Source organism: Delphinus delphis, chromosome 4 (genome assembly GCF_949987515.2).
Source record: "Delphinus delphis chromosome 4, mDelDel1.2, whole genome shotgun sequence".
NCBI classification, from domain to species: Eukaryota; Metazoa; Chordata; class Mammalia; order Artiodactyla; family Delphinidae; genus Delphinus; species Delphinus delphis.
In genome coordinates this window covers 134974221-134998804 of record NC_082686.1, presented here as the reverse complement: position 1 = coordinate 134998804, position 24584 = coordinate 134974221, and the positions used below count along the sequence as shown (strand labels likewise).

Here is a 24584-nt window from a genome sequence, read left to right as displayed (position 1 = left end):
GGTGAATGATCTTCATCGTTGTGTGAAAAAGTCTATTCGGTATCATGAAAGCATCTATTATTACATGCAGCATAAATATAATTTCTGTATTGCATTATTGGATGTCAACAAAGCCACCCCCCGCCCCCCGTTTTTTTGCTTAACTCACAGAAACCTCACACGATTTGTCTGTCGCAATTGAGCATGTTAAAATATATACATGTTAATATTTACTGTTGTGCTTCCCCAAAATGATCCATACTCTACTGATCTTTAATCACAGAAGTTGATAAAATGAACCTCCATGTATGGTGAACTTTGTTTTCCTACCTGATCACACTTTCTGGTTACTAAAAGACTATTGTTTTTCCTTTTAAAAATATTTGGTCCTGTTTTCTGTGCCCAAACAAACTCTTTTGAACATAAGTTAACCTTTGTGGGATGATTAAAATGGACCCTGCCTTCGGAAAATCAGAAGTGCTATTGAGCAGAATTCTAGTTGCTAAAAATGCCAGGTAAAGTAGATATTTTTAGTACATGTAATTCATTTCTGCTAAGACTTGAAGTCTTGAGAATTCTGGAATTTTCTGAGATACATTCTCCTTAGAGTGTTATAATTTGGCTTGTGTATATTTGAATTGTGTGGTTTTGTAAAAGTATATGATATTATGTAACTAATATTTGTTGTAGTTTAAGAGCTTGACTCTTTAAAAACAAAAATGAAGTTAATGAGTCACTCATTCATGCAGACACACTGAGATTGTTAATTATATGAAGCTGGGAAGGCCAGTCCATTAGCAAACGCAGCTCAGCTGCTTTGCCAATAGTTTGTGGTCTGATGAGAGGTTTTTGTACAAGAGGAAGGATTAGCCCTGAAGAGAACTGTCCAATCTATAGATGGATGTTTTGGGCATGTGGAAGCCTAAGCTGAACTCAGAATATCATGGCTTAGCAAATTAATAAAGTTATGTTAAGTGGTCTCTAGGTACCAAATCTTGGTTAAATAGACCTCAAAATAGACTAAGCTACCAAGGGTCAAAATAGAGGAATTGTAGTTTAAAAAAATATATACCACAGTATGTTTTGAACTTAGTCTTTATTTTTTAAATTCTCATACTTGAGAATTAAACTCTGTTTCCTAAAAATAATTTATATATAACATCATATATACATGACTGAATCTTATTACCATGTGAGCTCTGTTTTCTGGTCAACATTATTCCTTTGTTTTAAGAGCTAGAAAAAATGGCTTAATGTGAAACTTACTGCCTCACTTTCAACATGTTCTGATTGAAGAACTCTGTCAGGTGTCAAAACAAGTCTACCCTCTGGCAAGAGTGACAAGTTCTTCATGAGGAAATTCTGGAATTGCCTTTGGGAAGTATTTTAACAATCTCTTTGGAACTCTTTTTCCAATTGGTTATGTCAGCTTTGGGTGTGGGTGGAGTAGGCCACAGATCTGAATTTTCTAGAAGCTTTACTATCATTTATTCTTAGTATAATAATTTTTTATTTGAAGACTTATTCTGGGAGTTGTCTGTATTCTTGTACTGATACATTTATACTTATGAGGCTCAGGATGTAGTTTGGTATTGTCTGGCCAACTGCACACTGGTTTTAGGGATATTTGAGAAGGAATGCCGTTAAAAATGTCTTTCTCAAGTGCATATGTATGTATGGGCTCTCAAGGATAACATGTTGAAAACTATGTAGGAATTACTCATTTAGAAAGTTTGATCTTAAATTAATGCCTGTCACATTGACTGAAGCACAGAGCTTGGCTAGGTATGTTTTCAGAGAGAGCTTTCTTGTTGTACTGAATTCAAGAGGTAATGTATTTCAGAGTGAAAGTAAGTGAGGGAAATCGATGTCTGAGCTCCAGGAATCACAGATTTCAATGTTATGAGCCCACGGTCCATGGTTATAGGAGGCACAGACTTCATTCCCCGTGGTGGGTTTCCAAGGTACTCCAATGAAATACGGAGATAAAGGAATCACTTTAATTCACTATGTGATTTTTTTTTTTTTTTTTGCGGTACGCGGGCCTCTCACTGTTGTGGCCTCTCCCGTTGCGGAGCACAGGCTCCAGACGCGCAGGTTCAGCGGCCATGGCTCACGGGCCCAGCCGCTCTGCGGCATGTGGGATCTTCCCGGACCGGGGCACGAACCCGTGTCCGCTGCATCGACAGGCGGACTCTCAACCACTGCGCCACCAGGGAGGTCCCGCTATGTGATTTTGACTTACATTACTCATAGATATACTTGAGGACATTGTGATGGTGTGTAAAGGATAGGCTTGTGGAGTGTCACAGGCCTGAGTTTAAATACCACTTATTAACTGTGTGATGTTAAGTAAGTTTACTTAACAATGCCTGTAATTTCTTCATCTGTATAAGTGGGATTAATGATAATAATAAAACTTTTGCATCAAGCTGTTATGGGGATTAAATAAAATGACATTTTCTAAAACACAAGGAAGAGTCTTTTAGGACATCCTCCTCGTACATCCACTCCCACCCCAAGTACCATGGGCTGAGAAATTAATGTCATCAGACGTTGCTCAGAAGGGCAGTTATAAGGTTAAAAGCACATTTTACATATGGGTAGTCTTTAGATAAGGACATTTCTAAATGTTTTCAATGAAAGATAGTAGTATTTCAATGATTATTTAGGCCATGATGTTTTAAAAGCAGCAGCAGTTTTAGATTAAGTAACCTAGTCTTTCAGGTTTTTTTCCCCTGTCCACAAATGCTGCTCTGGGAGATGGCCTAGTGTTCAGTCACTTACACAACAAGTGGTCCAGTGCACAGGACTGGGAAGGATGTCCTACTAAGGATCAGGGTTACCAGCCTTTTTTAAGGCTTCAACAGGCCTTTTTGAAACTCCCCTTGTAGGGGGTATGGTAGCTGACTGTCACCTTTCCCTTCATGTAACTTGGACGAGAGAAATAATTGTAAAGGTGAACACAGAAGAATTTGAGGATCATTTCTTAAGAGGTTGACTCTGGGTGATTTTTTTAAGTCCCAAGAGTTGGGTGCTTTATTTGGGCTCCTGCCTTTGGAGAGTAATAACCAATTGCCTGAGAGTTCTTGCTTAGTTTCCAGTATCCAAACTGGAAAACATTAATTTGGAAAAATCTTCAGGGCTTCCCTGGTGGTGCAGTGGTTAAGAATCCGCCTGCCAATGCAGGGGACACGGGTTCGAGCCCTAGTCCGGGAAGATCCCACGTGCCGTGGAGTAACTAAGCCCGTGGGCCACAACTACTGAGCCTGCGCTCTAGAGCCCGTGAGCCACAACTACTGAATCCCACACACCTAGAGCCCGTGCTCCACAACAAGAGGAGCCACTGCAATGAGAAGCCCGCACACCACAATGAAGAGTAACCACCACTCGCCACAACTAGAGAAAGCCTGCGCACAGCAACGAAGACCCAAGGCAGCGAAAAATAAAAATAGATAAAATAAATAAATTTATAAAAAAAAATGTTCATAACCCATTTTGGTTATAAAACCAAAAGTTTTGGTATACTGTATTTATCATATTTATGATTTTCCTCTTTTCATTTCACAATTTATAATCTTAACCTCCTAGAGCGTTTTTTCTTATGGGATTTTGAATATTCTTAGTTTTATGTATTTTGTTGCAATATGAGACCATAATAATAATATTGCTTGGAATCTTTAAATATTTTAAAAATGATTTTGAAGAATACATTTAAAAAGTTATCCTTCTGAGTAGCAAAAAAAAAATGGCATTAGTAATGTAAATTAATTGATTGCTGTTTTATTGAATTATTAGACTGAAAGCACTGATACACGTGTGATCTTCCTGTATCTGTTTTGCTGAAGTGTTAGTTTCAAACCTACTAAACAAGTAACCTAATGCAAAATTTAAAATTCAGCTGGATAATTTATACCAAGAAGTAGCTCAAAGTGAGATATTATGTGAATTGTAGAGACCACAACCTGGCAAAATTTTTAAAGAGAGTACCCAATTGAAGATACTTCTAGGCATGTACCAGTGTGTTTAGAACTAAGGAGACCTTCTAAAATAAAATGAAGTCTCAAAAACTTAAGGAATTAGTGACGTGATCTAAACTTCATTTTACTCAGTGAATTCAGGTTACTTAATGTTACAAGAGTCAGCAGAATTAAAATTGAGATCATTCATTTGTTACTTCTTTTGTCCTCAACATCCCTTTTGCAGGAGTGCAAGATACTGAGGTAGGCATGTATATGAAGTGATATGTAGTATGTGCTTTTTCTCTTAACCTTTTTTCTTATCCCTTTCTCCTCTTATCTTTTAAAAAATTTTTTATTCCCTTCATGGCACAAATAATCTAATCTGCCTACCTGCTAGATTAGAAACCTTGGAAATAAACTAAACTTCTTTCTCTTCTTCCATTTCTATGTCTGGGTACCACCATTTTTCTCATGTTCTTTTGTCTCTCACTTCTCCATTTCTATAGCCGCTGTGCTAGTTCGGTTGTTAGCACTCTATCCCACTACTGGAATTATCTTTCTAAAACACTCACTAAGTACCCAGTCATTGATTCAGCTGTTTTTCTATGTTGCTAATAATTAGCAACATTATCCAGTTTAGGTTTCTTTTATTATTTTTGAGAAGGGGCTAATAGGCAGTGAGATCAATAAAGGAACAGTAGTTTGGTAGTAAAGTAAGTGATGGGAAAGTCATGAGCCACAAAACAGAAAAAATACATGTGTTAAATAATTGAGTCCTTTGTAGAGCTAACTTATCATCTGTTCTCTTCTGGTTTTAATTACTGTTGTGCACTTCTGTTTTCTGAGAACTAAAGCTTCCTCAGAATTCTGGAATAACTTGGGACAGTGACTGCTTTTCATAGGCTTTCCTCCAGTGCAGTCAGCAATGGTTCGAGTTTTTCTTTTTGCAGTTTGAACAAGATAAATTACAGTTTTTATTGGATAAAAGGTGACAGACAGGTGATGTTACAAAAAAGCAATAGATTAAAAAAAAAATGGAACTCTGAAGCAAATGGAATAACATAAGGAGGAGTAGTTAATGAGATGTGGAATAATTTAATAAGCCTGGAACAGAGAATTTAGAATACAAAATAAAATTATGGATAATGCTTAAAGTTTTAGCCCGTTTAATCTAAAATAATTTCTTCAGAAATCTTATTTATTTTCATCTTAGTTACAGGAACACACTTAAAAGAAGGGAATACCTTAATTATAAATATGTTTATATCCTTGTTGCACTGTGAAGGATGTCTACTTTGAAAAGTCCCATGCCTGATGTCTGCCACAAGAAATGCACAAAAACTAACATATGCTTAAGGGAATTTTTCATCTCTTGGAGTCAGGTTGAATCAGCAGCTTTCTTAAGGAAACCACAGTTCCGGGAATTTTCTAACTTTTCATGAGCATTTAGGCTGGTCTGCGAGATTGAAATGGACCTCAGGTGCCCAAAGCAACTCTCAGAAATGACCCAACCTCTTTTGGTTTATTTAGAGTGATGGAGATTAATCTGTTTCTTATTTGTAAGCTAATTTGAACTTGGTATCAGAGCTTGATCCTAAATGAATCAGGATATAGAGAAGAGAGGCTATGTTGGCATCAAGAGCAAAATTAGAAGGTATAATCCTCAAATCACAAGAATTTTTCTCTTCTTTAATTGTACATACATTGGTTTCTGTTTTGCCTGGATCTTAGGGTAGTGGGGGATCTAACTTGGTACCAACTGTTTGTGAAAAATGAGCATGACTGTTTGAGAGAAAATAATGTCACATACTACTATAAGAATGCTAAGATGAAGAGTGATTTTGGAAGTGAAGGTATGTTTTATGAGGACAACCTAGAAGTACTTCATTTACCATAAAAGTCAAAGAAACAGGCTTAGATTGTGTCAGTGCTTTGGGGATTGTGGCTATATAAAGGTTTATAAAATTAAGGGAAGTTATGAACAGAGTGAGTAACGATCAGGTATATTACACTTATAATTGTCTTTGCGTTGAAGTGGCATGATACAGTGGTTAAGACCATATGGCCTGTGGGTTAAGATTTCTTGGGTTCAAATCCCAGCTTTACCATTTGTTAGTGATGAGGTCTTGGGCAAGTTAGTGTCCCTAAGTTCTTATTAACTGTTTTGTTTGTTTGCTTTGGTGGGGGTGGGGTAGAGGTAAGGTGGCATTAAATGAGATACTTCATATAGATATCAGTATCGTGGTAGAGTATTGATGTTATTGTCACTAAAGTATTTTTTCAAGCAACTTTGTTATCCTTAGCTTTCTATTCCTGTCATGGTCATGTAAGTCATGAGGTTAAAACCAAACAAACCTGAGTGGGTATTTTCTTTGATTCAAAGGAATACAAGTAGACCATATGTACTAAACTTTAAACTTTTAACTGCTCACGTTTAGCTTTGCACATAAGCCTTGAAAGAATAACACCCATCTTGAAATTTCAAAATTAAATTCCGTTAACCTTGGGTGGAAATTTGGAGTTTTAGAATTCGTTAGAATCTCTTAAGCCTCTGGAATGTTGTTAAGGCAGCCCTGACTCAGTGTGCCCTGCCTGTAGGTCAGGTTAATGGGGGCTGCTGGGGCAGTGACCAGAATGTATACTTCCATAGTGACAATTGTGGTTCATGTAGAAAGGAAGATGGGCGTACTTTAATTTTCTAAGTGATCTGAAGTATCTGGAAATACAGTAGACATTTTTGTTCTTGAATGCTGTTTTGGTACCAGTGTCTGTTAGCATCCAGTGGTATCTCTGAGGGTTATATGTAAGCTCTTACTCCATTTTTTTTTTTTTTTGGATAACTGTTACTGCTTTAGACCCCTTTACATATTTTTAAGATTCTTTACTAATCAACAATATATTTTATTTAGCCAGTGGTTAACTTGTGTGACAGAAGTTTCTTTATGAACCATTCATCTCCCTTAAACATTCCTATGTCTTTTGACATGTAAATCCCTAAATAACTTAGTTTTAATCACAAGACTAAAATCTGGATTAAGGAAAATCAAATTTGGTAGAGACATTTTGTGTATAGTTAAAACTGCTGCTGTTTAATTATCCCTCTTTCTATTGGAAAGGAACCTTGACAGTAGTTGTTCAGAAACATATTTGAAATTTTTATATTAGGTTGGGTACAATTTAATTGGACAAAATAAAGTATCGTATATGTTCAATAAACAGTTTAAAAGTTACGTGCCTGAAGAGTGGAAAGTGGTTGTTGTTGGTAGAGATCTTTTAGAAAGCTTGAAGAGTCATCTCTTCCACTGCTGTATCAGAATCTTTGGGAAGGTCTGCTTGGGAATCTCCATTTTAAGAAGCTCCTTAGGAGATTTTTATGCACACTGAAGTTTTAGACCCACTGCTGAATTCTCTACTGACAGCTTTAGGATATCGGCTTCTGCTCTTCTGATGGAAGCTACTCTTCCCCAGTTGGGGGAAGAACAGGGGTGAGCTGAGGCAGCTCTTCCTGATGCCCTGCTGTGGTCTGTGCTGGGAAACTTCCAAAGCTATCAGTGTTTTGAGTCCTCTTTCAACTGGCACTCCTGTGGTGAAGGAACATGTCATGTTAATGGTGTTGCCCAACCCAGAGCCTTCATGTGTTTCCTAAAACATTCATACTTCCTAGCAGGGGAGGAAATTGCAGGTGAGGAAACATAAGAGAGTTTAAGTGGTCTTCTGGAGCCAGGACTGGAACTGAGGTTGATTTGATTTTAATGCCCAGACTCTTTTCTTTCTGTCTTTTTTTTTTTTTTTTTTGCCGCGCCGAGCAGTTTGTGGGCTCTTAGTTCCCTAACGGGGATTCAACCTGGGCCCCGGCAGTAAAAGTACCATGTCCTAACCACTGAACCGCCAGGTAATTCACTACTTTTTTTTTTGTTAAGCCCGGACTCTTTTTGATTTACAATATTATATAAACTTCAGGTGTACAGCGTACTGATTCACACTTTTTATAAAGCCCAGAGTCTTACACTATCCTTGCTACCCTGCTTTTAGTGGAAAGAACGATGGGTTGTCGGTTAAGGTAGCCTTGGGTTGGAAGGATGCCTCTATCATTTACTGGCTTCACTAGCGACTTTACACATCCCCAAATTCAGTGTCCTCATCTGAAAAGCAGTCATGAAGATTGTAAAATTCTAAGGTTATTGTGAGGATTAATCTACCACATTTTTAGAGTGCTTCAGCGTATTTTTATAGTTCTGTCCCAGAGTAGGCATTCTAATAAATGATGACTATTATTTCACAACTTAAGGTAAGGTGAGTGTGCCTTATGGAATGAACCAATTTTAGGCTAAATGAGTTTGTCAGATTATGAAATGTATGTTTTCCTATTCTGACGTGGTGTGATAACTAGAAACAAGGAAGGTGCTGGATGTGTGAAGGGGTTTTCTTGTGGGAAAACAGTGTAGACCTCTATTTTTTATCTAGTACCCATATCCTGGTAAATTCTAAATTTGATTCTAGCCCAGACCCTTCCTGTAGCTCCAGACTCTAGTAGTAGCTCCAGATGTTTCTGTTGAAATGCCCACAGGATGTTTCCATCAGTTAACCCCTTAACATGTCCAAGTCTAAACTTGGGCTCTTCCTTCCAACACCTGCACCCTTCTGTTAGGATTCCCTACATCAGTGAATGGAATTGCTCTCCATCTGCAAACTCCACAAAATCTAATCTTTCATCAGAGTCTGCTGATTGTTATCCCCTGTGTCTCTGCCTTCTCAACTTTGTCTTCCCCACCATCACCTTAGTCTACGCTACTGTCACCTCACACTCAACTCCTCCCCTGCATTTCTCTTGCCCCCTCCATGATTCTGCCACATTGGATATTTTTTCAACATACAATTGGTTGTCATACCTTATTTAAAACCCTTCAGGAATTTTGCCTTATTCACTTACTCTGCCTTTTTTTGTTTCACGTACATTCCCTCTTTAGCTGTGGCTGGCCTCTTTGCTTCTCTTTCCTGACTTTGAATGTGCTTCTCTCATAAGTGCTTTTAGACCTTTGCACTTGATGTGCCCAGATTTGAACACTTCCCGTACCTTTCAGATCTCATGTCAGTCTTATTTTAGGTCTTTGCTGCTCTCTGCGATACATCAAGTCTCCTGTTATAAAATCTCATGGTGGGGAATTTCCCATATTTTTAGTAGCATTTATCTCTGTTTGCAATTATGTATTTTTTTTGCATGGTTGTTGGATACTATTTGGTTCTCCAAATAAAATGTAAGTTCTGTGAGACAATTTCAGCATCTACAAAGGCCTGGAACAGCCCTGACAGCAGATGAGAAATATTAAATGACTGACTGAACTACATAACTAGGCAATTAAAAGACAATCTTTTATAACTAAAAGATTAGTTCTAAAGTGAGGTAAGTATACATGAAGTCACAGTGTTGGCAGGTTAAGCATTGTTACTTGGGAATACGTTTGTTATTGTAGCATTGGTTTCATGAGCCTCTAATTTTACTTAAAGACTAGTAGTGTTTTGAATTTTGAATTTCTGAGTACAGATTAAGAGCTTCCAGAAGTTGATTGTACTTTAATGACTTTTAGAGTCAAAACTTTCCCCTTTCCTCACATCTGGACAGTATTTGAAGTTCACAATTTACAAAAGATATAGTTGGTTGTGTACTTCTTGATGTTTACTATATGGAATGTATTTATTTATGTTATTTGCCTAAGGCATAAAATTTTTAAAATGCTACCAAAACTTACGAAGTCAAGAAATCATAGATGTTATAAAAGGTTTTTTCAGCTCTTATACAAGTTAGAAAAAATGAAGAAGATTAATATGATATTGGAATTGTGCTTTTATGTTACTTTTTGGTATTTGGACCTTAATTTACTGTATGATTATCGTTAGCAAATTGAAATGTTCTTGTGAAAACTCTTAAGGCTGTAGTATTTTCTTGAAAATTGGTTTAGTACTGTTGTTTACATTGTAAAATTAGTGCTTTCAATAAGATTTTGGTTTCCATCTATCCTGAATTCTCCTTAGGAGTGCACAACTTCAAAAATAAAGAGGCACAGTCAGCAGAAAAAAGAGGTGGTCTGAGCATTTATGCGTTAAATATGCATGTTAATTAGGAAAAAAATTAGAAAAATATGAAAACAGATGTTACATAAATTATTGCAGTCCCAGGGCAGCAGTAACTTATACACTGACAGTAATTTTTATATGTGCATGTGTATGTCTATTTCTAGATTTCTCAATGTTTATGCAATTCCGTAGAGAATAACTAGAAGAATGGTATATCCTTTCAGTGAGACAGCAGTAAACATTCCTTCTGCATGTGGCTTGCTGAGCGAGTCTAGGCATAACATACACTTTTCCTGTACAGATAGCCTTCCGTGTTTCCTAATTCTTCCTGTAGCCTTCTTCCTTCCTTCTTGGTTTCTTTGATAGTATGTCAATGAGATCTTTTATTGGATTATGTCCTGTCGAAACAATAAAATGAATCATGATCCCAGCAGTGTAAGAAATGTAAAATTGATTGGGATGTAAAGTATGTGTTTAGAAACAAAGCAAATCACAACTACTGAGGACACTGATTGTAGTGTCACTTTTTCTTTGGTTACGGTTGTACTTTCTGAAGAAATAGCCATCATTCTCTGAACAGTATTGACACAGTAGTGTGACAATCTATACTAAGTGTTACATAAACACACATTTATCAAATATACATATATTGGAATAATTGAAAGATCCTTGAATGTCTTTCACTGTAAAGAGACATCCATAATATAAAAATGGTTTATATTTTTACAAGGGAATGATGAGAAATAGAGACATGCTTTATTTCAGCGGTGTGGCGATTTTTAGTTCAGCCATGGAGAAAAACCATGTGACTATATTTCTGTCCAAGGAGCTGCTGACAATGTCTAGATATTTCCCATACATAGATTATATAATTTAGAAACATGTTGTTTGTAACTTTTCAGATGAGATTGAAAGTTAAAATAAAGAAATCCTCCATCAGAAGGTAATAAATCATTCTCTTTATCAAATGAACAAACAAAACATGAACTATATTCAGTATAGGGGCACAGAACAGTTTCCTTAAATCTCTCTGGAGATCAATGCTACATTCCTTGGTATTCTTCAGAAATCATACTTTGTTATTTGGTTGTAGTAGCATATGATGCTCAAATGTGTTTTAAGTAATTAATTTCTTTTGCATCCCAGTAGGTTTCAGATACATCTATTATCATAATGTTTTTCAGTTCTGTGTTTTTGATATATATTTTACCTAACTACTGTTGTCCTTTTGTACATATGCTGAGTCACCAGTAAGCTGTAACAGGTTATTGGGAGTAAAGTAAACTAATACAGAATGAAGTCTAGAAAAGAGTGATAATAATATATTTAGTAATTTATTATTATTTAGAGGTTCTTTACCTAAATTAGATATTTAAGAAATTCCATTGTTCTTGATTTTATGTAGAGATACATCTATGTCAGATATGATTTGTGAAAGTAGATTGAAGTATATTACTAAAGATGATAAATGTTTTTCTTTTTCTACAGTCAAAAAGGCTATGGAAATTAATTTTTAATTCACAAATAATATTTACTTGCCACACTGATACATCTGTATTCTAATTTTGTGTTTTATTTATGCTTTGGAATTCATTTTCAGTGGAATTTTTTTCACATTTGTTTGCAAATGTCAGATTCCCATTTTTTATTTTATGTGATTTTAATACTTGATATTAGTTTACTATTGTGTTAGTAGTGTATTTCTTATTTGAACACTTTTATTTCATTTCAGTGAAACAAAGTGATAACAGGTGATTTGTTTTATATTGAGGTGTTTTAGTTTTTTTTTTTTATTATAATGCTTTTTATTGTAGGCATTTTAAAGTGAGTTTCTTCTAGGAGCTAAAATAGATAATTGAAAGAGTGATTAAAGAATAAGCTAACATTTGTCCCCTAAGAGCCAAAAATATTATGACATAAACTTTTTCAGCTTGCTTTTTGCATTGATGGCTTTGGTTTAGGGTTCCTTTGCTTAGGGAGAGGATATTTGAAGCTATTTTATTTATTTATTTTTCTAGGTATTTGCTGTTTTTCCTGCAGCTCAGTTGAGGGATAACTCAGCTGATCTCTATTTCTTGATTCTTTAGTTCCGATTGGCCAACCAAGACTTTTATTTGGCAAACTCTGTCGTACAGAACCTGACATCATCTATGACCCATAACAAGAACACGCGTTTTCAAGTGTCAATTAGATTTGTGGATCAATAAGGTTTTCTTGAAAGGTAAGTGTATATTTATTCAAAACGTACATTTAAAAATTCAGTACTATCATCAGCTGTCTTAGTCTGTTTGGGCTTTTGTAACAAAAATTCTATAGACTGGGTGACTTATAAATAACAAAAATTTATTTTTCACTGTTTTGGAGGCTAGGAAGTCTAAGATCAAGGTGCCAGCAAATTTGGTGTCTGGTGAGGACCCACTGGTTCATAGATGGATGTCTTCTTGCTGTGTCTTCACTTGGTGGAAGGAATGAGAGAGCTCTCTAGGGTCTCTGTTTATAAGGGCACTAATCCCATTCATGAGGGCTCCACCCTCATGACCTAATCGCTTCCCAAAGGCCTCACTCCTAATACCATTACACTTGGAATTAAGATTTCAGCATATGAGTTTTGGGGGGTGATAAACATTCATTTCATAATAATACCCTCACTATAGTTACAGTAATGTGTTTTATATATTTGTGTGCAAAAACTATGTGTGGGTGTGTATGTGTGTGTTTATATACTGCTGCCAGGTTTAGATTGCAGGCTCTTTAAGGGAATAATGTTGCCCTCTAGCACAGAGTTCCCTGATCAGTTTCTTTCCACTTATATATCTACCCACCAGCTTCCAATCTGTTCCTTTCCTTCATTGTTTTCCTTCTCTTTTAATTGAGCTTGCATGAGGGCTTTAAAAATACGTTCCCACCAGCAGACTTTTAGCACTTTTCTTACTGAGTACTTTTTGTTCCATATTTCTTTTCCTTCCCTTTTCGTCTTTCCTTCTTTCCTACCTTCTTACCTTCTTACCTCCAAACATTCATTAAATATGTTGGAGTTGTGAAATTAGAATGATTGAACTTAGCATTGAAGGTATCTCAGATAGGTAGCATTCACATTTTTTTTTAACCACAACCCATAGTAAGAAATAAATTTTATACTTATGAGCCATTTCCCACAGGTATAAATGCACAAATGAAACAAACAAGAGTTAAAACCATTCTACCCTGGCTACCTTGAATGTATGCTGTGTTCTATTCTATTATATTTTTTTTGGGGTATATTTAATATATGCTGATACCCATAATTAAATTTACTTCCCTATCCAATAGTGGATCACCTTTGCAATTTCTGAAGTCATACTTTAGATCACTTGTATGTTTGCTCATGACTGACTTGTAGGGAAAATAAATGGAATCAGGCAGTTTGTTTTCTGTTTCAGTCAAGCTGCCTTTTCTTCTGCCTCCCCTGTGCTTCTCATTTCTGTCGATTCATTACAAGTTATCAAATAACTTGGGGAAAGAACTGTGTAACTGCTGGGAAATACTAGAGCACTTATAGGTTCTTCTGTAGTAACAACATAGATACCAAAGGTCATATCTCAAAATATAAAAGGAAGATAAATCTTTGATAGAATCATTCCTTTGTAGTAAGGTATATATTTCTTTATTCTCTTCTTGTTCTTTCTGTCTGTGTAAATTGTATGTGCATGCTAATGCTCTCAAATCATTCTTGGTTTAAAACATTTTAAACTTCCAAAGCCTTTTATATCAGCTTAGAATAACAGATTTTTCCCCGAAGTGGTCTATTCTAGTGCTCCTTCCCATTTCGTTTAACATTTTTATCCTTTTAATAAGTTGCAAACATTTAAAAATTGTGAATGTAATATATTTTATTAGAAAGTTTGGTATATACAGAAAAGTAAAAAGAAAATAAAAATTATCCTTAATCCAATGCAGCTAAAGCAGTTCTAAGAGGAAAGTTCATTGCCACAAACACCTACATTAAGAAAGGAAAGCTCAAGGTGTCCACTCTCATCACTTTTATTCAACATAGTTTTGGAAGTTCTAGCCTCAGCAGTCAGAGAAGAAAAAGAAATAAAAGGAATCCAAATTAGAAAGGAAGTAAAACTGTCACTGTTTGCAGATGACATGATCGTATACATAGGATATCCTAAAGACGCCACCAGAAAACTGCTAGAGCTCATCAGTGAATTTGGTAAAGTTGCAGGATACAAAATTAACGTACAGAAATCTGTTGCATTCCTGTACACTAACAATGAACTATCAGAGAGAGAAATTAAGGAAACAATCCCATTTACCATCTCATCAGAAAGAGTAAAATACCTAGGAACAAACCTAACTAAGGAGGTAAAAGACCTGTACTCAGAAAACTATCAATATGAGATACTAATGAAAGAAATTGACAGCTACACAAACAGATGGAAAGATGTATCATGTTCTTGGATTGGAAGAATTAATATTGTTAAATGACCATACTACCACAGGTGATCTTACAGATTCAGTGCAGTCCCTATCAAAATACCAGTGGCATTTTTCACAGAACTAGAACAAATAATTTTAAAATTGGTATGGAGACACCAAAGACCCCAAATAGCCAAAGCAAATTTGAGAAAGAAGCAACGAGTTGGAGGAATCATGTGTCCTGACTTTAGACTATACTACAAAGCTTTGATAATTAAGAAAGACTCATACATCAATGGAACAGAATAGAGAGCCCAGAAATAAACCCACGTACTTATGGTCAGTTAATCTACGACAAAGGAGGCACAAATGTACTATGGAGAAAAGAGAGTCTCTTCAATAAGCGGTACTGGGAAAACTGGACAGCAACATGTGAAAGAATGAAATTAGAACATTCTCTAATACCACATACAAAAATAAACTCAAAATGGATTAAAGACCTAAATGTAAGACTGGATATTATAAAACTCCTAGAGGAAAACATAGGCAGAACACTCTGACATAAATTGCAGCAATATTTTTTTGGATCCATCTCCTAAAGCAAAGGAAAGAAAAGCAAAAATCAACATACAGGATCTAATTAAGCTTAAAAGTTTTTGCACAGCAAAGGAAGCCATCAACAAAATGAAAAGACAACTTACTGAATGGGAGAAGATATTTGCAAATGACATGACCAATAATGGGTTAATATCCAACATATATACATAGCTCATACAACTCAACATAAAAAAAACAACCTGATTAGATAATGGGCAGATGAACTGAATAGACATTTTTCCAAAGAGGAAATGCAGATGGCCAACAGGCACATGAAAAGATGCTCAACATCACTAATAATCAGGGAAATGCAAATCAAAACCACAATAAGGTATCATTTCGCACCTGTCAGAATGGCTGTCATCAAAAAGAATACAAATAACAAATGTTGGCAAAGATGTGGAGGAAAGGGAACCCTTGTACACTGTTGGTGAGAATGTAAATTTGTGCGAACACTGTGGAAAACAGTTTGGAGGTTTCTCAAAAAATTAAAAAAAAGAACTATCACGTGGCTCAGCAGTTCCACTCCTGGGTGTGTATTTGAACAAAACAAAAACACTATATCAAAAAGATACATGCACCGAGTGTTCATTGCAACATTATTTACACTTGCCAGGGTGTGGAAGCAACTCAAGTGTCCCTCAACAGATGAATGGATAAAGAAGATATTTTGTGTGTGTACACACACACACACACACACACACACACACACACAGGAATACTACTTAAAAAATGATAAAATTTGCCATTTGCAGCAACATGGATGGACTTGGAGGGCATTATGCTAAGTGAAATAAGTCAGAGAAAGACAAATATTGTTAGGCACTACTTACATGTGGAATCTAAAAAATACAACAAAATTAGTGAATAAAACAAAAAAGAAGCAGACTCACAGATATAAAGAACAAACTAGTGTTTACCGGCTGGGAGAGGGAAGGGAGAAGGGGCAATATAGGGGTGGGGATAAAAAGGATTATTATAGGATTATATGAAATCATGTGTGTTAAACTTTTGAAAATTGTAAAGCACTATAAAAACTGAGGAACCTTTCATTCAATGGAAAAAAGAAAAAACACACACTTAAAAAAAAGGAAAAGAAAGCCTAAGTAAATAACCTAAAATTACATCTCAAGAAATGAAAAAAGAACAAACTAAGCATAAAATTAGTAGAAGAATAGAACAAAACAAAAAGCACAAATAAATGAAGTAGAGATTAAAATAACAGCAGAAAATATCAAAGAAACCAAAGCTATTTTTTTTGAAAAACATAAAGTAGGCAAAACTTTAGCTAGATAGCCAAAGGGCAGGGTGGAAAAAAACTGACACCACTGAAATACAGAGGTTCATAAGAAACTGCTGTGAAGTTATTCACCAACAAATTGGACAACCTAGAAGAAATGGTTGAATTTCTAGAAATATACGACCTATCAGTCATGAAGAAAGAGAAAATCTGAATAGTCCAATAGTAAGGAGATAGAATCAGTAATCCAAAACTTCCCAGCAAAGTCCTGTACCAGATGGCTTCACTGGTGAATTCTACCAAACACTTAAAGTAGAATTAATGTCAAACCTTCTCAAACTCCCCCCAAAAATAGAAGAGGAGGGAACACGTCTGTTTTATCAGGCGAGCATTACCCTGATACCAAAACCAGGCATGGACACTACAAGAAAAGAAAATTACACACCAGTATTCCTGATGAACACAGATGCAGAAATCCTCAACAAACTATATTGAACCAAATTCAACAGCACATTAAAAGGATCACACACCATGATCAAGTGGGATTTTTTCCAGGGATACAAGTACGGTTCATTATCCACAAATCAATGTGATACACCACATTGATAAAATAAAGGATAAAAAGCATGTGATCATCTCAGTAGATGCAGAAAGAGCATTTGACAAAATTCAACATCATGGTATGAACTTTCAACAAACTGGGTATAGAGGGAATATATTAATAAAGACCACATATGAGAAACCCATAGCTAGCATCATACTTTATGGTGACAAGCTGAAAGCTTTTTCTCTAAGATCAGGAATATGACAAGAATGCCCAAACTTGTTGCCCCGCCCCCAACAAGAACCTGAGTGTTATTTTCTTGGGCTATTTATCAGGGTTGTTTTTTGCAGTGAGTAACCATGAGAAACAAGATGGTGTTTCCCATATTCAAAGAAGCAATCTCACCAATTTTATTTGACATAGTCCTGGAAGTTCCAGCCAAAGCAATCAAACAACCGACAACAAAAAAACAAAACAAAACAAAACAAAAGAACCCCCAAAGTATTCAGATCAGAAAGGAAGAAATAAAACAGAGGTATGATATTAGATGTAGAAAACTCCACCAAAAAAACTGCCACAATTAATAAACATTCAGTAAATTTGCAGGATACACAATCAATATATAAAAATCTGTTGCATTTCTATACACTAACAATGAACTATCAGAAAGAGAAATTAAGGAAACAGTCCCATTTACAATTACATCAAAAAGAATAAAACTCAGGAATAACTTTAACCAAGGAGGTGAAAGATATGTATACTGAATATTTTAAGACATTGATGAAAGAAATTGAAGTAGACACAAATAAATAGAAAAATAGTCTGTGCTCATGGATTGGAAGAATTGATATTGTTAAAATGTTCATACTACCCAAAGCAATCTACAGATTCAATGAAATCTCTGTCAGAAGCCCAATGGCATTTTTCACATAAATAGTAAAAGCTATCCTAAAATTTGTATGGAACCACAAAATACCCTGAATAGCCAAAGCACTCTTGAGAAAGAAGAACAAAGCTGAAGGCATCATACTTCTTGATTTCAAATTATATTACAAAGGTATGTAATCTAACCAGTATGGTATTAGCATAAAAACAGACATAGAGACTAATGGAAAAGAATTGCAAGCCCAGAAATAAACCACACGTAGATGGTCAATTAATTTATAGCAAAAGATCTAAGAATATTCACTGGGGAAAGGATAGTCTCTTTTAATAAACAGTGTTGGGAAAATTGGACAGCCACAGGCAAAAGAATGAAATTGGACCGCTATCTTACACAATACACAAAAATTAACTCCAGAAGACTTGAACAGAAAACCTTGACCATAAAAGCTCCTAGAAGCAGATGTGGTAAGGTGCTTGACATTGGTCCTGGCAATGCTTTTTTGTTTTTTAAATTAGACACCAAAAGCAGAGGCAAAAAAAAGCGTAAATCAGTAAGTGGGCAGGAGTACATCAAAGTAAAAAGCAACACAGTATACACTTTAAATATCTTACATTTTATTATATTGAGGTCAGTTGTATATCAGTAGAGCTGAAAAAATAAAAGATAAAAATAATGTAAAAAAGAAACAAGCAAAAAATCCCTACTCCTATCTTCTGGTGATGAACTGATGTAATAGATGAAAAATATAACATTTAAAAAATTTTTACTTGGATTTAACATAGGGGAAAAAATAAAATGAAACTTAAATGATTAGTGAATCTGAGATAAATGTTCCTTCAAAATCATAAATATTTGATCCAAAGAGCCTTCCAATATGAAAGAAGATTATGGAAATCTTTAAATACTCTGGAAATAAGAAAATATGAAAAGACTGATCTAAAAGTAGAATATCTATTTTTTAGAATAATTTATTGAGGTGAAATTTATGTAACATAAAATTAAGTGAATAATTCAGTAGAACCCACCACCTCTCTCTAGTTGCACACATTTCCATCACTCCAAGGTAGAACGCCTTACTTTTTAAACAGTTTCTCCTCATTCTGACCTCCTCCCAACTCCTGGTATCCATCAGTTTGTATTGTCTCTAAGGATTTATCTATTTTGAATATTTCATATAAATGGAATCATATAGTACGTGACCTTTTATGTCTGGCTTCTTTCACTTGTAGTACTGTTTTCAGGGTTCATCCATATTGTAGCATGTGTCAGTACTTTATGCATTTTCACAGCTGAGTAATATTCCATTGTATATATAATTGTTTGGTTTGCTTCCACCTTTTGGCTCTTGTGAGTAGTGCTTCGGTGGATTTAGGTGCACGTGTTCTTATTTGAGCACCTGTTTTCAGTTCTGTTAGGTATATACCTAGGAGTATAATTGCTGGGTCATGTTATAATTTTTTATTTACCTTTTTGAGGAACCACCAAGTTGTTTTCCACAGTGGCTGTAGCCTTTTATATTCCCACCAGCAATGTGTGAGGGTTCCAGTTTCTCCACATGTTGTCAAAACTTGTTATTTTCCATTTTTTTGATAATCAGAATATGATAGTAATAAATGACTTTCAGCAAAGTAACATTGTAGAGGGGTGATTATATTCATTATTTCTAATATAGTGATTATATATCAATTCAGAGTATCACTTAATTCTGTGTTCCGTGCAGAATTAACTGACCAGTAGAAATTGTTTTCCAGAACAAAAGATTTCTTAGTTTTCTTCATCTTCTCAAAAATACTGTATTTTGCTTCATATTTATACCATTTTTTTCCCCTGCCTGTGTGTATAGTTCTTTGTTTTTACCAGAGTTTTAAATTACCATTCTTTTTGCTTAATGCTCATAGGAGGTCTATGTCTCTCCATTTATGGATAGCACACCACAGCTGTACTTTTAGGCTTTAAAATGTATGATTTTAAATCGCAAAATAAATTTTTGTTAGGTTATCTACTGTCTCGTTGAAGAAATACATCACTTAACCTGGACCTTCTGTTTTAGTATGGACCAGAGCTTCGTTGGCCTTTTGCGGAACTGTTACACTCAGATTTCTTTTCATTATATTTCTGGGTTAGTTCTAATGATTCTGCGTCCCATTGTCACAATTTAAATAAATTTTCAGAAGGTTGAATGGTGAAAGATGAATTTTCTGAGTTATGCATATTAGAAAATATTTTTATTCTCACAGTTGATTGATAATTTATCTGGGTATATATTAGTATTTCTAGATTTAAAATAATGTTCCTCAGAACTTTGAAGACTTTGCTCAGTTTGTTTCTAACATCCATTATTCTTCCTGAGAAATTTGAAGCCAGTCTTACTCATTGAAGAGTTTCCTAGGAGATATTAACAGTGAAAACAAAATAGAGAAAAATGCATGATTTGATTATCCTTGCTTTTTAGGGTAGAGAGGTTGACAAGAAGCAAGATAAATTAGTAAAATATGTAGTCAGTTAGATAGTGAGGCTATAAAGGAAAATAAAGCAAGGAGGGGAGGACAGAGAGTTAATAGCATAGGGGGACTGATGGAAATTGTAAACAGGGTGGTCAGGGAGTACCTGCCTAAGAACGGAACACTTTAGTAAATGTCAGATGGAGGTGACGGAGTGAGCACCTCAAGCAGAGCGAACAAGTAGTACAAAGGCCCTGATGTAGGAATATTACTGATGTATTCAAGGAACAACAGAGGGGTCAGTGTGGCTGCGGCAATGTGAGGAGAGAGTAGTAGGGATTAAATTAGAGAGATAACTTGGAATCTAGTCTTTTGGAGAGGTGCATTTGGCTTTTATTCTGAATGAGATGGGAAGTTATTGGCAAGTAAGTATCAACATCTGATGTATAGTTTAAAAGAATTACTCTGCCTGGTTGAGAAAGGATTGTAGAGGGAGCAAGGGCAGAAGCAGAGGGACCATGTAGAAGGTTAGAGGTGAGAGGTAATTGTGGTTTGAACAACAGGATTTGCTGATGGATTGGATTTGAGTTATGAGTGAAGGCGGAGAGTCAAATACGCCTCTGGTAATGTTTTTGGTCTGAATAACTAGGAAGATAAGAGTTGTATTTAATGAAGAAGGGGAAGCTTATAAAAGGAGAAGGTCAGGGGTTTGGTTCTGGACATGCTAAGTTGAAGACATTTATTAGACATTTAAGTGGAGAGGTCAAGGAGACAGATACTATCCCAGAGTTCAGGGGAAAGGTCCGAGATGAAGGAAAAGCTGTGAAAGTTATCAGTTGTGGATGGTATTTTTAAAGGGGTAATATTGACTCAATCCAGTAGATACAGCTAGAGGCAACTGAAGGCCCCAGCTTTGGGGCCCTTTACATCTAGGGGTCAGGAGAAGAGGAATTAGTTGAGGAGGCCAGGGAAGGAAAACCGAGCTAGGTAAAAGGAAAACTTCTTCGGCTTTCTAAATATCTGTCCAGCTCAGGAAGCTAAGTGATGTAAATGTGCCAAGGAAGGGGAATGATCATCCGTGGCAAATGTTGCTGAAATGTGAAGTTTTACATGAGCTGTGAATTGATTGTTGGATTTAGCAGTGGGAGGTCATCGGTGACTTTGAGAAGAGCAGTTTCAGTGGAGGACAGAAGTCACACTGGAGTGGGTTCAGAGTGGAGTGGGTTCAGGGTGGAGTGGAAGGAGAAACATGTGGCAACTGAAGGGGGAAAGTTGGTCAAGAGACAATTTTTTTTTATTTTTTGAGTAGAAGAGAAGCAGCATACATCAATATTGAGAATGCCCCAATAAAGAGGAATAAACTGATGATACAGGAAAGCGTAGTGAATTGCTGAAGCAAGGCGCACAAGTGGAGAGACTGGCCTTAGGTAGGAGCATGGGTGGTTTATCCTTAATAATAGGAAGGCAGGCAGCACACACAGGCACAGATCCATCTGTAAAAGTCTTCGGTCAAGCTTTGTGTTACTTCCGGGATATGTCACATACCAGAAGCGTCACGACTAGCTGCCTCCCACTTCTTTAGGCTTGTCCTGTTCAGTTTACCGCTTTGTGATTTTTATTGTAGTAACGTAGGTGAATGGTGGTTTCCAGTTTAGGAATTTTGTACTTTAAAAAATTCTGTTACTATAATGAAGACATACAACAAGCATTTATGAAGGATGCACCTCTTGAAGTTTTTGAAAAATCTCAAATGTGTAAATATTTCTGGAGTATGTTCTGGAGAACCACCAAGCTACATTAGGATCAGAAGCAGAAATGCTTCCTCACACCAGCCTTGGGCAGCTTGTGGTTCAAATTCACTTATCAGAAAAATGATAAATTACTTCGTGTCCTGGATTGCTTGAACAAGGGTGAAATCATGAATGTAAAAATCTACGAATGCCTGGAGTCTGCTGTGCTCCTTCTGACTCATATTTCTCCCAGTCACCTCAGCGCAGGAGCACACTTGATAAATACGGGATACAGTGATAGCGTTAGAGTTCCAGCATTTTCTTCCTGGTGTAAGGTGATCCCTGGGATCACTCTCATGTGTTTCTGAAATGGAATAATGTTGCTCTTCCTACCCATTCTTGCTCAAGTTCCCAGTTCTCGATAGTGATACAGCTTCCCCTCTGGCTGTAGAAACTGCTTATGTTGTCTTGGGACATGATTCAAGCAGCGTGTTTGCTGTGCTCCAGTACTGTAGAGTTTAAGTTAAGAAGGATAACAGGTGGGAAAGGAATTAGGTGACCCTTGAACAAGACAGGTTTGAACTGCATAGGTCCGTCTATACGTGGATTTTTTTCAATATAAATATAGTAAATACTGTAGTAGTACACGGTCCATGGTTGGTTGAATCTGCAAATGCCTAGCAACCTTGGATACAGACAGCCAACTGTAAATTATATTTGAACTAATCCCTGCATTGTTCAAGGATCCGTTGCAATTGTGAGACCAAAAAACTGACTAGCCTTGTGCTTACTTTTCCTCATAGCACCTCTAGTGGGTCCCTCTTGGGTTTAAATAACTAATTTTTATTATTTGCAGACCCTGCCTTTTCCTAAAACCTGGCACAAGTTCCTTGGTCACTGGACTGGAAGACATTTTTGAGTAATATCTCCTTTATATCCATACATTCACTTGTCTTCCTAGGACACATTTACTGAGAGTCAGTATATTTGGTTTACTGTCAGCTTACTTAGTTCTCCGTCTTTGGAAGCACCAACTGTTATGGAGGTAATAATTAGAAATAAGATGACTTCGGCTTCTTATAACTTTATTCTGATTCCCTCTAAAGGCAGGGTCTAGCTTATTGCATTCCCCTTTAAGCAAGAATGAAAGTTCTCTCTTTTTCTTTGGTATGTGCCCACATTATATCATGGTCTAACATGTGACATATAACTGTTATTTGTGGTGAGGCCACCCAGTACATCACGGGCTAACTCTGAGAAGGGTCTTTGGCGAGTTCTCCTTTTTACAGGCAAATAGTCAAGGTGTCACCCGCCACTCCTTCACCATCTTCTTAGCTGATTCCCTGTTAAATAACTTTATTATTTAACGTCATTTAACTTGTCTCCTTCCCTGGGCTTCACATATACATTTCTCCAGTAAGCTGCCATTTTGTCATCTGGACTTGGCTTCTGTGTTTAGGTTGTTGACTTAAACCGGTTGCAGTGACTTTCCCTTTATAACACAGACTTGTTTTCAAAAATCCCAGCTATCTTATTCTGACACACTTGTGTTCCTTTGTAAGTTCCATCCGCAAACCTCCAAGTCCATCCTAATAGTTTTTCCAGGTTAAACAAAACAGTTAGCATCTCTGTGAGGTTTTATGCTAGTGGCATATTTTGAGTAACACTTAAGAATGGTTCTTCCTAAATATTTTTCATTGAATTAAAACATTTTAAGTGGAGAAGATCTTTGGGAGTGTCAGGAGAAGGTGAAAGGGCGATGCTCTATTTATAGACTCTAAAATGTCATCAGCTTCCAGGGTAGAATCTATTTGAATTCATCTATTCATTTGATCAACAAATATTTATTGACTGTTTACGCTATGGTGGGTACTGAGCTAACTCATAAATATGTCATTTTATGATGTTTTCCTTTTTAAATTGGATGACGTAAGGAGACTCAGTTTTCTTTTTCTTTCTATTTTTTTTTTTTTTTGGTCTAGTTCATTGTGAATTTTTCTAGGTTTTCAGTGTACACGCGCCAGACATAACTCTCACTTTTTGATAATGGAGAAACAGCCAACTCTAGATAATGAAATGTGGAAAATATGGAATCTGCTTCTCTTTCTCTCCCACTCACTCACTTTTACAAAGACTTATCGGACAGTGAACTTTATCACCCCTTTCACCTCCGCTTCCTTGCGGTTCTGCTAGTCTCTGTGGTACCTGGTAGACCTGAAAGGAGCATCATGAACTGGAAGGGAGAAGTTAGATGAACACATAATTAGACAAACAGAAAAGGGGTCCATTATACGTGAGAGGTCACTGTATTTCTATTTTACGTAGAAGTTTGAAGTTTTTACTTTAGGTTATTCCCGCTTAGGAATACTTTAAAAGTAGGCCGTGAACAGCTAACCCATTTAAAGGGGATTTTTAAAATCTTTAATTTGTAACGATTTGACCATTACGATGCTAACATTTTAATATTGTGACAAAATAAGTTTTCTGCTATTAAAAATATGTTTTAAAAATTTTATAAATGCTTAAGAGTTACTTAATTTCTTCAGTGTTTAGGGAATATTGACTGAAGATATCTTGAAAGCCTAAATTACTTGGAATATATTTGAAACCTCTCTTCTCATGTACTTATCTTCAACATATTTTTGGGTCATTTATAGTATGGGCTTAAAGTTTGAAGTTTTACATTTTTAGTCTTATAAAGACTTATAAATATGTTTCTGTTAGTACTATTG

General features: G+C 36.0%; 1 protein-coding gene across 3 annotated transcripts in view; it reads left to right on the top strand.

The window, feature by feature from the left end:
• Positions 1-24584, top strand: part of TBC1D5 (TBC1 domain family member 5) — a 538071-nt gene that overhangs the window by 118699 nt on the left and 394788 nt on the right. For 2 of the 3 annotated variants that reach the window (XM_060011525.1, XM_060011526.1), the window contains exon 3: positions 12101-12234. The exons of the other annotated variant lie outside the window; for it this stretch is intronic. The gene's annotated coding sequence lies outside the window, so the exon portion shown is untranslated. The remainder of the gene's footprint in view (positions 1-12100; positions 12235-24584) is intronic. 3 annotated transcript variants of the gene reach the window in all.